Genomic DNA, 14,360 nt, shown 5'->3' on the forward strand with positions numbered 1-14,360 from the left:
GACTTAGAGGAGGGCCTCCTGAAAACATAGTGTTGGCCTATGCAGTGAATGCAAGGGCTGCCAAAAATTTGGAGGCACTCCAATGCCCCTTGGAAAAGATGTGGAGGTCAGAGTGCCTCCTGAAAACAATGTTCTCATTAATAGGAAGTGGGTCTCCCATTGTGTTTGCCTATGCAGGGAATGCAAGGTTGCCAAAAATTTCAAGGCACTCCAATGTCCCTTGGAAGAGATGTGGAGGAGGGCCTCATAAAAAAATGTTCCCATTACAAAAGAGCGGGTCTCCTATACACTAAGCGTATGGGCTGACAAACATTTACCCCTAGGGGATATACATGAACATACTGTTTAAAAAATGGGCATCATAAACACCCTTTAAAAAAATTATGTGGGTGCTGCATCACGGACCACGGTCACCCTGGTGATGTGGTGGAGGATGAGGATGAGGAGAAGGAGGAGGACAAGAGCAAATAGCCAAAATCAGGAAGCATATACCCATGTGTGGGTGTGAAAAGGTGCATGGGAATACACCTCCCAAAAAAGACATTGGATTTGAGTTTATGTTACGCTGCTATCATTCGGTGGTGTTGAGAAGTCTGGCCCAATCCAGCCCTTGTTCATTTTCATAAGAGTCAGCCTGTCAGCATTTTCAGTTGACAGGCGGATGCGCTTATCAGTTATATTTCCACCAGCAGCATTAAAAGCCCGCTCTGATAAAATGCTAGCGGCAGGGGCAGGCCAGGACCTCCAAGGCATAGAGAGACCGTTCATTCCACGTGTCCAGCATGGATACCCAATAGTTATAAGGCACAGAGGAATCACGGAGGACGTTGGTACGGTCGGCAAGGTACTTCCTCAGCATCTTCCGAAACTTTGCACTCCTTGTGAGAGTACCCCGCGCCTCAGGGCCTGTGCGATGGGAGGGGCTGAGAAAACTCTTCCAGAACTTTGACAGTGTTCCCCTGCCTCTGCTCGATTGGAGTTGTGTCTCTCTCCTGTACTCCTTGGTTGTCCAACAAACTGTGACTTCTGCTGCCAGCGTTTTCAGATTGGAATTTTTTTAATAGTTCTGCAACCAGGGCCTTCTGGTGCTGCCCCATTTTTGTAGACCTGTCCGCCTCAGGAATAAGAGATATAAAGTTCTCCTAGTATTGTGGGTCTAGAAGTGTCACCAACCAGTAATGACTGTCACCCAAAATTTTGAGAACGCGAGGGTCATGGGAAAGGCAGCGTAACATAAACTCAGCCATGCGTGCCAGACTACTAACAGGCAAGACTTCTGTGTCCTCACCAAAAGGACGAGTGACCATGCTCTCCTCCTCCTCCTCCCTGTACCAAAATTTTACTGCTTGTATGCATGAAAAAAAAAAAATAAAAAATGTGCCTGATCAGGAATGGGGGTAAATTACCTGGTCTTGAACTGATTAATATATTCTAAGCAATGAGATGTGTATATGTTTGAAAATTAAGTGTGCTACTGACATAAATGTAGGATATATCACTATTGCATATTATACTGTAGAATTATATATGTGTTTTACATATTTCAAGTAAATCAACACCTGGTTCACAAACAACACAGCACATTGTTTCCAATGCAGAAGAAATTTATGCAAATATATAGTTGGCATCTGTTATGCTTTTGAGTATTCATATATCTCCCAGCACAGTAACATGTTGCATCTAGCAGTCACCCTCTCGTTTCATTTTTTTAGGCAAATATACAGGAACAAAAGAAATTCTAATAGATGACTTTTGGAAGTGTGACACTCCCTCTGCACAAAACGTTCTGTTCAAAAGTCCATGTTAGACATTGATTGCCTCACTGCTTTCTTCTGCATTTTTCATGAAACCAGAAGTACTCAGCATCCTCATTTTAGAAATTGATCTCTTTTTGCATTGTTAAAGGGGGTTGTTGTGTTGTCTCAGAGGGGTCTTCCTTATGAGCCAGAACGGAAAGCTGATCTGTAAGAACAGCTTATATTGTGATGGACTCACTCAAGACACTAATGCATAACACCGATGGTCATTCAGCTGAAGGCTTGCCAAATTATACCACGTTTTTCCTGCACGCACCAGCTGTTGCAGGGGAATGACTGGATGGATACAGCTTCCCTCCTTTAAAAATCAGCAGTTTAAAGGGATAGTTATTTTTCTTCTATGTTTTCTGCTGAATGGCTTGCACATGGGTGACTTTTTATTATGGGCACAATGGTATGCTAATCTTTGTGTGGTATTACTTTGTAGGAACCATGAGTCCCCATTGTGTGTCTGTTGTGAGCACTTTAATATAAGTAATTCCGGGAAGCTGTGAACTGTTTGGATTACAGCTTGATCAGATTTAAAGGTTTAGGGTAATATAGGTTGAAAAAGCAAATAAATGAGGTGGAGCATAAGTTGGTATACTTGCAATGTGTAGGAACACGTTCACGCTGTGGCCATTTCACAGACAAAACCCAAGAAAACAACAAAATGAGTATATACCATGTAGTAAATAAGTAAATTGTAATAGTACATGTAAACTACATAGTTAACACTATTTTGATGAAAAAAGCATGTAAGTTGTCCCATCACGACCAGGTGTCCCCAATCGAGATGTTGCTATCCTCTGTCTAGTATAAAAGATCATCTTGTGTCAGCCAAACTTAATATAAATAAGGGCAGAGCAGGATACAAGCCTGACTGTTCAGACACCTGCCCATGGGAGGGTACAGGTACATTTCACAAAATTAGAATATCATCAAAAAGTTAATTTATTTCAGTTCTTCAACACAAAAAGTGAAACTCGTATATTATATAGAGTCATTACAAACAGAGTGATCTATTTCAAGTGTTTATTTCTGTTAATGTTGATGATTATGACTTACAGCCATTGAAAACACAAAAGTCATCTCAGTAAATTAAAATAATTGTAGCATCGGCGTCTCTGCCCCTAGCTAGGCAGAGACGCCGTCCCTCTCACCTCCCCGCTCCTGGCGCAGCGTCCTCCAGCGCTTCTCTCCCCGCTGCTGCCGGCGCGCGCTCCTTCCCCGGCAGTGTGCTTAGGGCGCGCACGCTCCCCCTTTCTTAAAGGGACCGCGCGCGCCGTCCTAAGGAGTCCTCGGCCAATTGCCGGAGGACCTCCCATATATAAGGCACCTCCTCCAAAATGGAGGTGCCCGAGCAAAGTTGTTTGCACTGTGTCTGATCTTTGCTTCAGCCCTCAGGTTCCGCTGCTAGCCTGACTCCTCGTCCTGCCTGCCAGTCTGTTATCTGCCCGTTACCTGCCGAGCCTGCCAGCCTGCTCACCTGGAGCGCTCACCTGTTACCTGCCTGTTACCTGCCTTGGCTGTCAGTCTGCTCATCTGGGAGCACCCGCCTGTTATCCGCTGTGTCCGTCAGACCGCACACCTGGGAGCACCCGCCTGTTATCTGCTGTGTCCGTCAGACTGCTCACCTGGGAGCGTCCACCGGTTACCTGCTGAGTCCGTCAGACCGCTCACCTGGGAGCGCCCACCGGTTACCTGCCAGTTACCTGCCTCGTCTGTCTGCCCGCTCACCTGGGAGCACCCGCCTGTTTCCTGCCTGCCTGGAGACCCTGCCGTCACTTGCTGTGACCACCTTCCTGGTAAACCTAAAGACTGCTACTTGCCCTGCTTTCTCGAACTGTGACCACCTGTCAGCTACCAGAGACTTCCGCCTGCTTGCCGTGTCCATCCGCCATACCGGTCAGCCCCAGCCATCTGACTCGTGGGAGCCACCTGCTCTCTTACAAGGTCGTCCCCAGAGTAGCACCTGGTCCCTCAGCCCGGATCCTCCCTGGTCACGGTGTCGTTAGCTGCCGTACGACCAGGGTCGGTTCGGGTGGATACTTAGTCACGCCCCTCTGGGTCCCTCCTTGCACCTCGGCACAGAGGTTCCACCACCCGGACCCGTAACAATAATTAACAAACAACACGTGGAAAGGCTTCCTAAGCATTAAAAAGGTCCCTTAATCTGTTTCAGTAGGCTCCACAATAATGGGGAAGACTGCTGACGTGACAGATGTCCAGGAGCCAGTCATTGACACACTTCACAAGGTCCCAGAGTTCCAATTTTCATTTGGAAATCAAGGTCCCAGAGTCTGGAGGAAGAGTGGAGAGGCACACAATCCAAGCTGCTTGAGGTCTAGTGTGAAGTTTCCACAATCAGTGATGGTTTGGGGAGCCATGTCATTTGCTGGTGTAGGTCCACTGTGTTTTAGCAAGACCAAAGTCAGCGCAGCCGTCTACCAGGAAATTTTAGAGCACTTCATGCTTCCCTCTGCCGACAAGCTTTTTGGAGATGGAAATTTCATTCTCCAGCAGGTCTTGACACCTGTCCACACTGCCAAAAGTACCAATACCTGGTTTAAAAACAACAGCATCACTGTGCTTGATTGGCCAGCAAACTCGCCTGACCTTAACCCCATAGAGAATCTATAGGGTATTGTCAAGAGGAAGATGAGACACCAGACCCAACAATGCAGACGAGTTGAAGGCGGCTATCAAAGCAACTTGGGCTTCCATAACACCTCAGCAGTGCCTCAGGCTGATCACCTCCATGCCACGCCGCATTGATGCAGTAATTGATGCAAAAGGAGCCCCGACCAAGTATTGAGGGCATTTACTGAACATACATTTCAGTAGGCCAACATTTCTGATTTTAAAATAATTTTTCAAGCTGTTGTTATAAAGTATTCTAATTTACTGAGTTAATGACTTTTGTGTTTTCATTGGCTGTAAGCCATAATCATCAACATTAACAGAAATAAACACTTGAAATAGATCACTCTGTTTGTAATGACTCTATATAATATACGAGTTTCACTTTTTGTATTGAAGAACTGAAATAAATTAACTTTTTGATGATATTCTAATTTAGTGAGATGCCCCTGTATGTAGATGAAATGCCAAGTTCAAAAAGGGGAGCCAAATTCTCTGACTCATTTCTTTGGTTTTGCTGTAGTTTCTTATACTCTGTACAAATGGGTGTGGCTCCCCCTCTTTGAGCTAGGCATTTTTTGTCTATATAGAATGACTATATTGACAAAGAAATAAAAAAGTTTTAGCTCTTAGAAGGAAGGAAAAAACAAGAACAAAGGAAAATGTCCATGCTGTGAAGGGATTAAATGGCACACTGCTTGACATTTACAGCCATCCTACTAATGATAACTCAACTTGGTAAATGTTGGTCATGCTGTAGACTTAGGTCGGTCACTGGCTCGAGTTTCACTTACCTAAAGAGGTGATTCATTTTCTACCAACATCAGTATGGATGTGCAGAAACTGGTCAGTAACCACCAGCAGCATGGACAGAAACCTCGATAAGGAATGTGCACACGATGTCTTTTAGACACTGAGTTTTTCCCGAAGAATCTTCTTTGTTGTCTTTTGGTCATTTTGCGACGGCTTAGCAGCTTTTTCTTTGGCCTCTGAAGGAAGACTCCTGAAGAAAGGTGAGGTCACTTTTATTAGCTGCTTTATGGATTGTGAAACCTAAAGAAAAAAAGAAGCTCAAAAACATGGGACATATGCACAGCAAGTCACTTTGACATTGCAGTGCACATGTTCATCATTTGTAACATTTTTTTCAGCGCTTTTTCAGGTGTATTTCAGATGGAATACATGAGAAAAAATACATTGCGTGCACATACCATACTCAGTCCTGCCTTGTCTCACACAGGGCAATCTGCCCTCAGATACAGACACAAACTGACTTGAGGCCCTAGCAATCTATCATATCACAGTTCGTTCAGCAATACATGACCAGAGACACAAAGTTCCCGAAGTGTCAAATGCAATCTAGCTGTTACCATAATTAACTTTAAAGGCACATAAATTTGCAAACATGTTAATGATTAACAGAATGAAAATGTCCAAGTCAAGTGTATGATTATATATGGGGCACATATTGGCATATATGGAATTCTGTACTGCACCCACCCAAACTTTACAGTTAGTCATAAAGACATAAGTGTCTATCCTTCTGTCCTATGACTACAATATAAAAAGTACGTAAGGAGAAAATATATAGAGTTGCCAAATTGACCTGGTAACTATAGAATTATTAGTGTTAGGCTCTGTTCACATAAACATCATTATGTTCCTAATAATAACAACAAAAGTGTCAGATTTGTCATTTGAGGGACACTAATGGAAATAATGGACCCCATAAACTTATATTGGAGTCTATCAGGTTCAGTCCAGGTGATTATTTTCTGGAAAAAGTTGTGCTGTAAGAAGCTTTTTTTTTCCTTCAAAGAGACAGAATCAGAAACACAGCTCTACATGAAGCCTCTAAAGCCCCCGTCACACTAAACGAGATCGCTAGCGAGATCGCTGCTGAGTCACAAGTTTTGTGACACAACAGCGACCTCAGTAGCGATCTCGCTACGTCTGACACTTAGCAGCGACCAGGCCCCTGCTGTGAGATCGCTGGTCGTGTCGGAATGGTCTGAACATTTCTTTGATCGTTGAGGCCCCGCTGGGTAGCATGTATCGGTGTGTTTGACACCTTACCAACGACCTTGTTGACGACTCAGACACAGAAACACATAGGCGTGCATCGTTATACAGATCGTTACGGGTCGCCGCATCGTTGCTGCGTCGTTGGGAAGATATGCCTGTTTGACATCTCACCAGCGACCACATAGCGACGCAGCAACGATCCCTGACAGGTCGTATCGTTGTCGGGATCACTGTAGCGTCGCTTAGTGTGACGGGGCCTTAAGGCAGATGTGAATAGAGCATGTGGCAAAATTTAGCATAGCGTGATCTTGTATATAATGATCGTGGCATCTAAGTGTTTGACAAGGGGAGGGCAGATCCTATGTAATTTGCCCAGGGGACAGTAAGAGGAGGAACCCAACAAACTCTACTACTTCATCACACCCGGTTATCCCCTTGAGCTAGGCGTGGGACGGCTGAGAGGACGGGGTGCTGGGCGACTCCTTGTCAGATCTGGATTTCCCCTTAAGCTAAGATTATGCTACTAAGGACAATGGTTCTGCTCTACATCAGGAGTGGAGCTCGTAATGGCCGCATCTCTAAACAAGCAGGTTCTGCAAATGTCACTAATGACTTTTCTAATCATTTAATGTTGAGGAATGGAGGATCTGGGTCCAATTTTAATTCCTTTAAGCGAAGGGGAACAATTGAGAAAAGTAATCTTGTGCCCCTTATAAATAAGTGCAATATGTCGGGCAACTTTATTAATAATAAATCCACTTAATGTTTAATGTTTGTGTTGGGATAAAGAAATGTGATCATTAAAGGTAAAATAATTGAGTGCTAATAAAAGTGCAATGTCTCCTAACAAAGGACTGGACGAGATGTCACTAACAAAGAACTGGACGAGATGTCACTAACAAAGGTCAGGACGAGATGTCACTAACAAAGGTCAGGACGTGATGTCACTAACAAAGGTCAGGATGGGATGTCACTAACAAAGGTCAGGACGTGATGTCACTAACAAAGGATTGGACGAGATGCCACTAACAAAGGTCAGGATGAGATGTCACTAACAAAGGACTGGATGAGATGTCACTAACAAAGGACAGGACGAGATGTCACTAACAAAGGACAGGACGAGATGTCACTAACAAAGGACTGGATAAGATGTCACTAACGCCTTCAGTGTTCTTTTCCTTTCATAGGTTTATTGCTATTTAATTGCAATCTCCAGATTTGATAATTGCTAATTCATGGCGGCTTTTAATGTTAATGTTATAAGTATATTGCTCGTTTTCTTTATATCTATTCTTCTCTTCCTACCAGGTAGCAGTAAGTGTAGAATATATTACTGCAAGGCTGTGGAAACAAATCTTTCCCAGTGGACTAAGTACATAATACTGGATTTCTAAAGTCTGAGATTGGGTACATTTATGTTGTATAGTATTTCCATACAGGTGTCTTCACCCCCTTTATTATGGTGTTTTTCCAAACAGGAAGCTCTGGGGTTGCTCTTTATTATGGTGTTTTGGGGTCCCCCTTTATTATAGAGTATTTCACATACAGCTTCTCTGGGGCTCACCTTTTTTATGGTGAATTTCAGCATTTCCTATTACATGATGGTGGTGGTTGAGTCAATTTAAGGTGTCAAATGACCACTTCATGGCGGTTTAGGAGTCAGGTGGAAGTTGCGGGAAGTTAGAGTGGACCAATCTGATCTAATAAAGGATATAAAATCTCATGGTGTTGAACAGACCCGGCTATGTGGGGGCCAGCCTGATGTGGTATGGTAACGCTTTCAGCTATCTGGCCTGGTAATGAAGGTCGGACAGCTGGGATATCACAGTATCTTGGATTCCCTGCGACCAAGGATTCCACCTGACTCCAACTATGATTGTATAAACCTGTGATTTAAATAAAGCTGAGGCTATTTTGACAACCAAACTCGTGTTTTTTGTGTACTTAGTAGGGTTGAGGTTTACCAGAGTTATGATTTCTTCTATGGGGGAGTGAGGGTCCATCCCGTCCCATACCCATCAGTCATGGCATATATGCAATTCTGTGCTGCACCCATAAAAAATTTACAGTTAATCATAAAGACATAAGTGTCTATCCCTTTAAGCCATCCTTCTGTCCTATGACTACAATATAAAAAGTAAGATAAAAACCAAAGACAAGCAAAATACCCAAATAACTGGAAGTAAATGGATAAATCGCATAGTGCAAAAATAATGATAAATAATAAAGGGTATTTAGTTAACATAATTTTGATCAAAATAATGTAAAAGCTATCCCGCCACATCACGGCAACCCTTATGGGACAGTCCTAACTCTAATATTAAAACCATACCATTTGTCAAGTGACATACATATGGACAAGGGCAGAGAGACTGAACCCCTAGTAGAAACATAGACTTGAGAGGCAGAATGAACCTTTCAGCTCAGACAAAGGGCCGCCACACCCTTTATATGCACTAAAGCACACTAAACTGCAAAGAAAAAACCTGGTAGTCTGAACTGAAACGTAACTTGATGTGCAAGCAAAATGTAAATGCATATTCACATAAGGCCACTAGACAGAGAAAAACTAAAGACAAGCAAAATACCCAAATAACTGGAAGTAAATGGATAAATCTCACAGTGCAAAAATAATGATAAATAATAAAGGGTATTTAGTTAACATAACTTTGATCAAAATAATGTAAAAGCTATCCCGCCACGTCACGTCATATATAGAGTTGCCAAATTGACCTGGTAACTATAGAATTATTAGTGTTAGGCTCTGTTCACATAAACATCATTATGTTCCTAATAATAACAACAAAAGTGTCAGATTTGTCATTTGAGGGACATGAATGGAAATAATCGACCCCATAAACTTATATTGGGGTCTATCAGATTCAGTCAAGGTGACTATTTTCTGGAAAAAGTTGTGCTGTAAGAAGCTTTTTTTTCTTTAAAAAGACAGAATCAGAAACACAGCTCTACATGAAGCCTCTAAGGCAGATGTGAATGGAGCTTGTGGCAAAATTTAGCATAGAGTGATCTTGTATATAATGATCGTGGCATCTAAGTGTTTGACAAGGGGAGGGCAGATCCCGGGTAACCTATATACCCCCTTTCTGGTTCCAACCATTGTTATAGCAGCCAGAGGTCTCACATGGCCTCCAGGACTGATATCTACAGAAGCCTTGACATGCTCTAATAGGCTTCTTGTCATTGTACTGCCTGGTGTAGAACTGACAAATAATATACTGTAATGCAATAGTACTGTAGTATATTACATAAAGGATCAGGGAAAATGTGTTGGCGTTTGGCCCCTAGTCAGCCCACCAACTGAATTACACTGTTACTTTAAGAGACAATACTCTCCTCTGATTTGTGTGTACATGGACTAGTCCTTTCCCCCCTGCAGCCTGCTGTGTGTTGGTTGGGACGTGGGGCAGTTGGTGTCGGTTGAGCAACTGATTAAGGGGATTCGTGCATGCTGTGAGAGACTTTTGCCATGGTGAGCCTGCTGCTGCCGTGCGAAAGAGACAGGCAAGACATTAAGTCTGTCCTAACAAGAGAAAAGATAGTGCCTGTTTACCACAGGATCGATCTCCAGGACCGTGTCAGAAGGAGAAAGGCACATTGCATATCCAGGGTAATTCTCCTCGATTGCCTGTAGTCTGATGGAGGAAAACTACTCTGTGGTACCAGTAATCCTTCAACATTGAAAGTGGGAACAAAACTTGCCCAGATCTGGAAGAGGACGGATCTATTAACCTGAAGGAAGAGCTCAACACAACAAACTCTGCTTCATCGCATCAGGACCAAGTAGCAGTTATAAGACCTTCTTCTAAGACTACAAAGCTATGAGTAACACCGGCGTCAAACTGTTTTAGTGTTTAGAGCTGGTCTCTCTAGTTAGGCGCTGTAGCTTTGCGGCCCGATTATCGGAAGCCAGATAGGAAATTAGCAGAGAGTAGTTGATAGAAATTGTTTATTCTGTCTGTATTGTAATTTGCATTTCCATAGCTGGAGCATGGCTTGCGTGACACGCTCCAGCTATCTCTTCTTCTAACCACCATTGTATTTATCATTACAACTGTTAGGCTGTGTGCCCACGATGCGTTTTTTAAGCGTTTCCGCAGCGGCAAAAACACTGCAGAAACGCTTAAAAAATGCATGGTAGAAGGCCTGCCATGGTCCCCAATGATAATCCGCATGTGCTGTGCACATGCGGCGGAAATTTCCGCTGCGGATTATCATTATGGAAAAAAACGCAGCACTACCAATTATTTTGCGGAAGCGCTGCGTTTTCGCCGCCATTGACTTGCATTAGAACACGCCAATTCCGCAAGACTGCATCTGTACTTGCGTAATTGGCGTGTTCTAATGTGCGGATGGTACCCGGGTGTAGAGGAGAGGAGAGTCTCATCCACACCCAGGTACCATTAAAAAATCTGTAAAAAAAGAATAAAATAAAAAATAAATGTATACTTACCTTCTGGCGGCCCGCGCTGCGCTCCTCCTTGCTTCCCGGCACTTCGCGATGGAATGAAGGACCTGTGCTGACATCAGAGTCATGTGATGGGTCACGCGACGCTGACGTCGGCAGGTCCTTCAGTGTACCGCTGCCGGTAGCCGGGACCGAGCAAAGCAAGACAGCGCGGGCCATCGGAAGGTAAGTATATATTTATTTTTTTATTTTTTGACATTCTCTCGGGTCACACTATATAAATCCATGCAGTTTGCATGCATTTATACAGTGTGACCAAGTTGTCAAGCACTTTCCAAGTGATGCTAAAATCGCTTGGAAAGCGCTTGTCAACCCGCATGCGGAAATGCAAGTGAAGAACGCATCACATCCGCTTGTCCCTGGCAGGAAAAACGCATGTACAATCCGCATGTACAATCCGCATGCACAATCCTCATGCGTTTTTTTCTGCCAGGGAGATGCAGAAACGCTCAGGAAAAAATCCGGAGCATTTCTGCATTGTGGGCTCATAGCCTTAGTCTTATTTTCCGGCAAATAATCCTCTGTCCCTCAATAAAGCCGGTGTTTTGTTTCTGTCTCCTCGTCTGCTGTACTGTATTTGAGACCTGCCTTGCGGTGTTCTTTGGACACCGCTACAAATGAACTAGTCTCGAAAGTTTGCTATTTGTTACCATCTTTTCAGTTAGCTATTAAAAGGTATCAACCACTGAGGACTCTCAAATCTATATAAAAGGATCAGAACATTAAGGGTCCTATTCATCAACTTGTTTTCGCCAGTTTTCTGGAGTCAAACACCTTGAAATGTTGCAAAATTTTTGCGCAACATAAAGTTGCAGAAATATGCTTAGACTTTTGGCATTTTCACTCCAGTCCCTAGCCAGTTCCCCCATAGTGCAAAGAACTTGGGCGAGATGGGACATGATGAAACCCACTCAACAAATTCATCAAAAATTACTATACTTTAGTGAGCTAAATCACCCCGGAAATGTATGCCAGTCTCTGGCTGGAGTACCATTTCTGGCACAGGTGCACAGTAGTTGTAAAATCCACCTAATTAATTTAGAGTCGTGCACTTCCTAATGAATTAGGCGTATCACACTCCAGCACTGCCTTCATTAACCCCTCACACATATTGGTGACTGCATATGGATACATGATGCATCTGTACTTTTTGTGCTATCCGTGATTTTCAGATTGGGCACTCGAGTGTGTAAATGAGTTTGCTGCAATATCTGAAATGTATACGACTTATCTGCATTTATTAACAGTTTTCTCTCTGCAAGCCCATCTCTGATCAGTTTTCCCTGAACTCAGGTGAAGAAGTGGTGGCAGCTATCTGCCATATTGTGTCCCATTAACAGCACACATCTTACTCCCTTTTACCCGTCAAACTCAGAATCAGCATGGAGCACATAATACAGCAAAGCACTTAGCACAGCTGTAAATCCAGCAAAGGGATGAGACAGTAGAACACTTATTAAAACCAGCAGCAGCATTTCTACCCGGACTCTTCCTCTTCATGGACTTTTATGGACAGCAGCTGTAACCTTCTCTCTCAGTGATCAGATAATCTGAATTATCAGATGGGAAAACACATGGCAAAGTACAAGTCATAGAAACATTCATACCCAATTATCAGCCTCTAAACAGGCAGGCAATCATTAGTCGAGCAAGCGAAAGCTTGTCAGTTGGGAGTGATGATCTTTTTATCAATAACACATTGTGCACAGGACTATCGTATTACATATCATTCTGAGAACACAGAAGTGTGATTGGCAAGTCTAAAGAGGAAGTCTGTCAGCATGAACAACTGTTCAAACCGAGTACAGGCGCTCGGTGCACCCTTGTATGGATAAAGATTTAAGTGCACCTTCCCACATACTTTTTTCTCTCAATCTTACCACTCCTCCTCTTCTTTGGTTGACAGCTCTGGCTTTATAAAGCCAAAGAAGGGCAGACATACAGTTAGGTCCATATATATTTGGACAGAGACAACATTTTTCTAATTTTGGTTCTAGACATTACCACAATGAATTTTAAACAAAACAATTCAGATGCAGTTGAAGTTCAGACTTTCAGCTTTCATTTGAGGGTATCCACATTAAAATTGGATGAAGGGTTTAGGAGTTTCAGCTCCTTAACATGTGCCACCCTGTTTTTAAAGGGACCAAAAGTAATTGGACAGTTGACTCCAAGGCTATTTCATGGACAGGTGTGGGCAATCCCTTCATTATGTCATTCTCAATTAAGCAGATAAAAGGCCTGGAGTTGATTTGAGGTGTGGTGCTTGCATTTGGAAGGTTTTGCTGTGAAGTAAACATGCGGTCAAAGGAGCTCTCCATGCAGGTGAAACAAGCCATCCTTAAAGGGAAGGTGCCGCATTTTTACATTATGTAAAATAAATTAAAATGTTAAATTCCTTAATGTTATAACATATTTTCAAGTGCCCAGTATTTATAGTTTATTTTTTATTAATTTGTTTTGCAGCTACTGGGGGCCATCTTGCTTTTCAGGAGTGTAAGAGTTACTACACTACACTCACTCCTTCAAATACGGCAGCCCTGGATATAGGGCTTCAGCGGTGGGATGCCGACCCTATCTGTAACATTGTAGCCACATTAGCTGTGAACTGGGCACGCCTCTGTGGGCTGCTCAATTCACAGCTGTAGGTGTGTCTAGGTGCCATTTCATTGTGGCCCAGAGCTTCCACACTGAGGACATGTAATTGGAAGCTTTTTACACACACACACACACACAAAAGCTCCCCCAGCTCTGCTCTCATATTCTCCTATCCTCCACTGCCTGTGCAGTAAAGCTATGGACCCTCACCGCTGCACTGTTTAGTCTCCTCGGTCCTGGCCTCGCAGCTGCTCTCTTCTCCACTGCGTGCAGCTCTGCTCCTCAGGTCCACGTTGCTCCACAGTCCATTGTCTTCCTTCTGCTTGCTCTTCTGTAAATATACTGAGATCCACTTCCTGTTTAGCAGCTGGTTGAGATTAGATCACAGTGCAGTCACTAAGAAAATGGCGGTGCATTGTCTCTAGTCTTATTCTGCCTCCCCCACTTTTGGGTGTAGTATAACACCTAAAAGGGGAGGGAAACATTGATGTCACAAGGACAAGCCCCAATTTTGCAGCTAACGTAATGCAAGTAAGCATTACTATAGCTGCTTGAGGTCTATACAGGAAGATGCTCCCCGTAGCTGCAAGTATAGGTAATCTTTTTATTTTATATATAAATATTTTGCATGTTGCAGTGTTTGCAATCTATGCAAACACTGCATTACAAAGCTTAAATTATTATAATGTTATTTTCACAAAAAGAAAAAAAAATTGATGGCACCTTCCCTTTAAGCTGCAAAAACAGAAAAAACCCATCCGAGAAATTGCTACAATATTAGGAGTGGCAAAATCTACAGTTTGGTACATCCT

The sequence above is a fragment of the Phyllobates terribilis genome, unplaced genomic scaffold (genome assembly GCF_046119375.1).
Source record: "Phyllobates terribilis strain yellow unplaced genomic scaffold, ASM4611937v1 Scaffold_3__8_contigs__length_932513732, whole genome shotgun sequence".
In the NCBI taxonomy this organism is placed as follows: Eukaryota; Metazoa; Chordata; class Amphibia; order Anura; family Dendrobatidae; genus Phyllobates; species Phyllobates terribilis.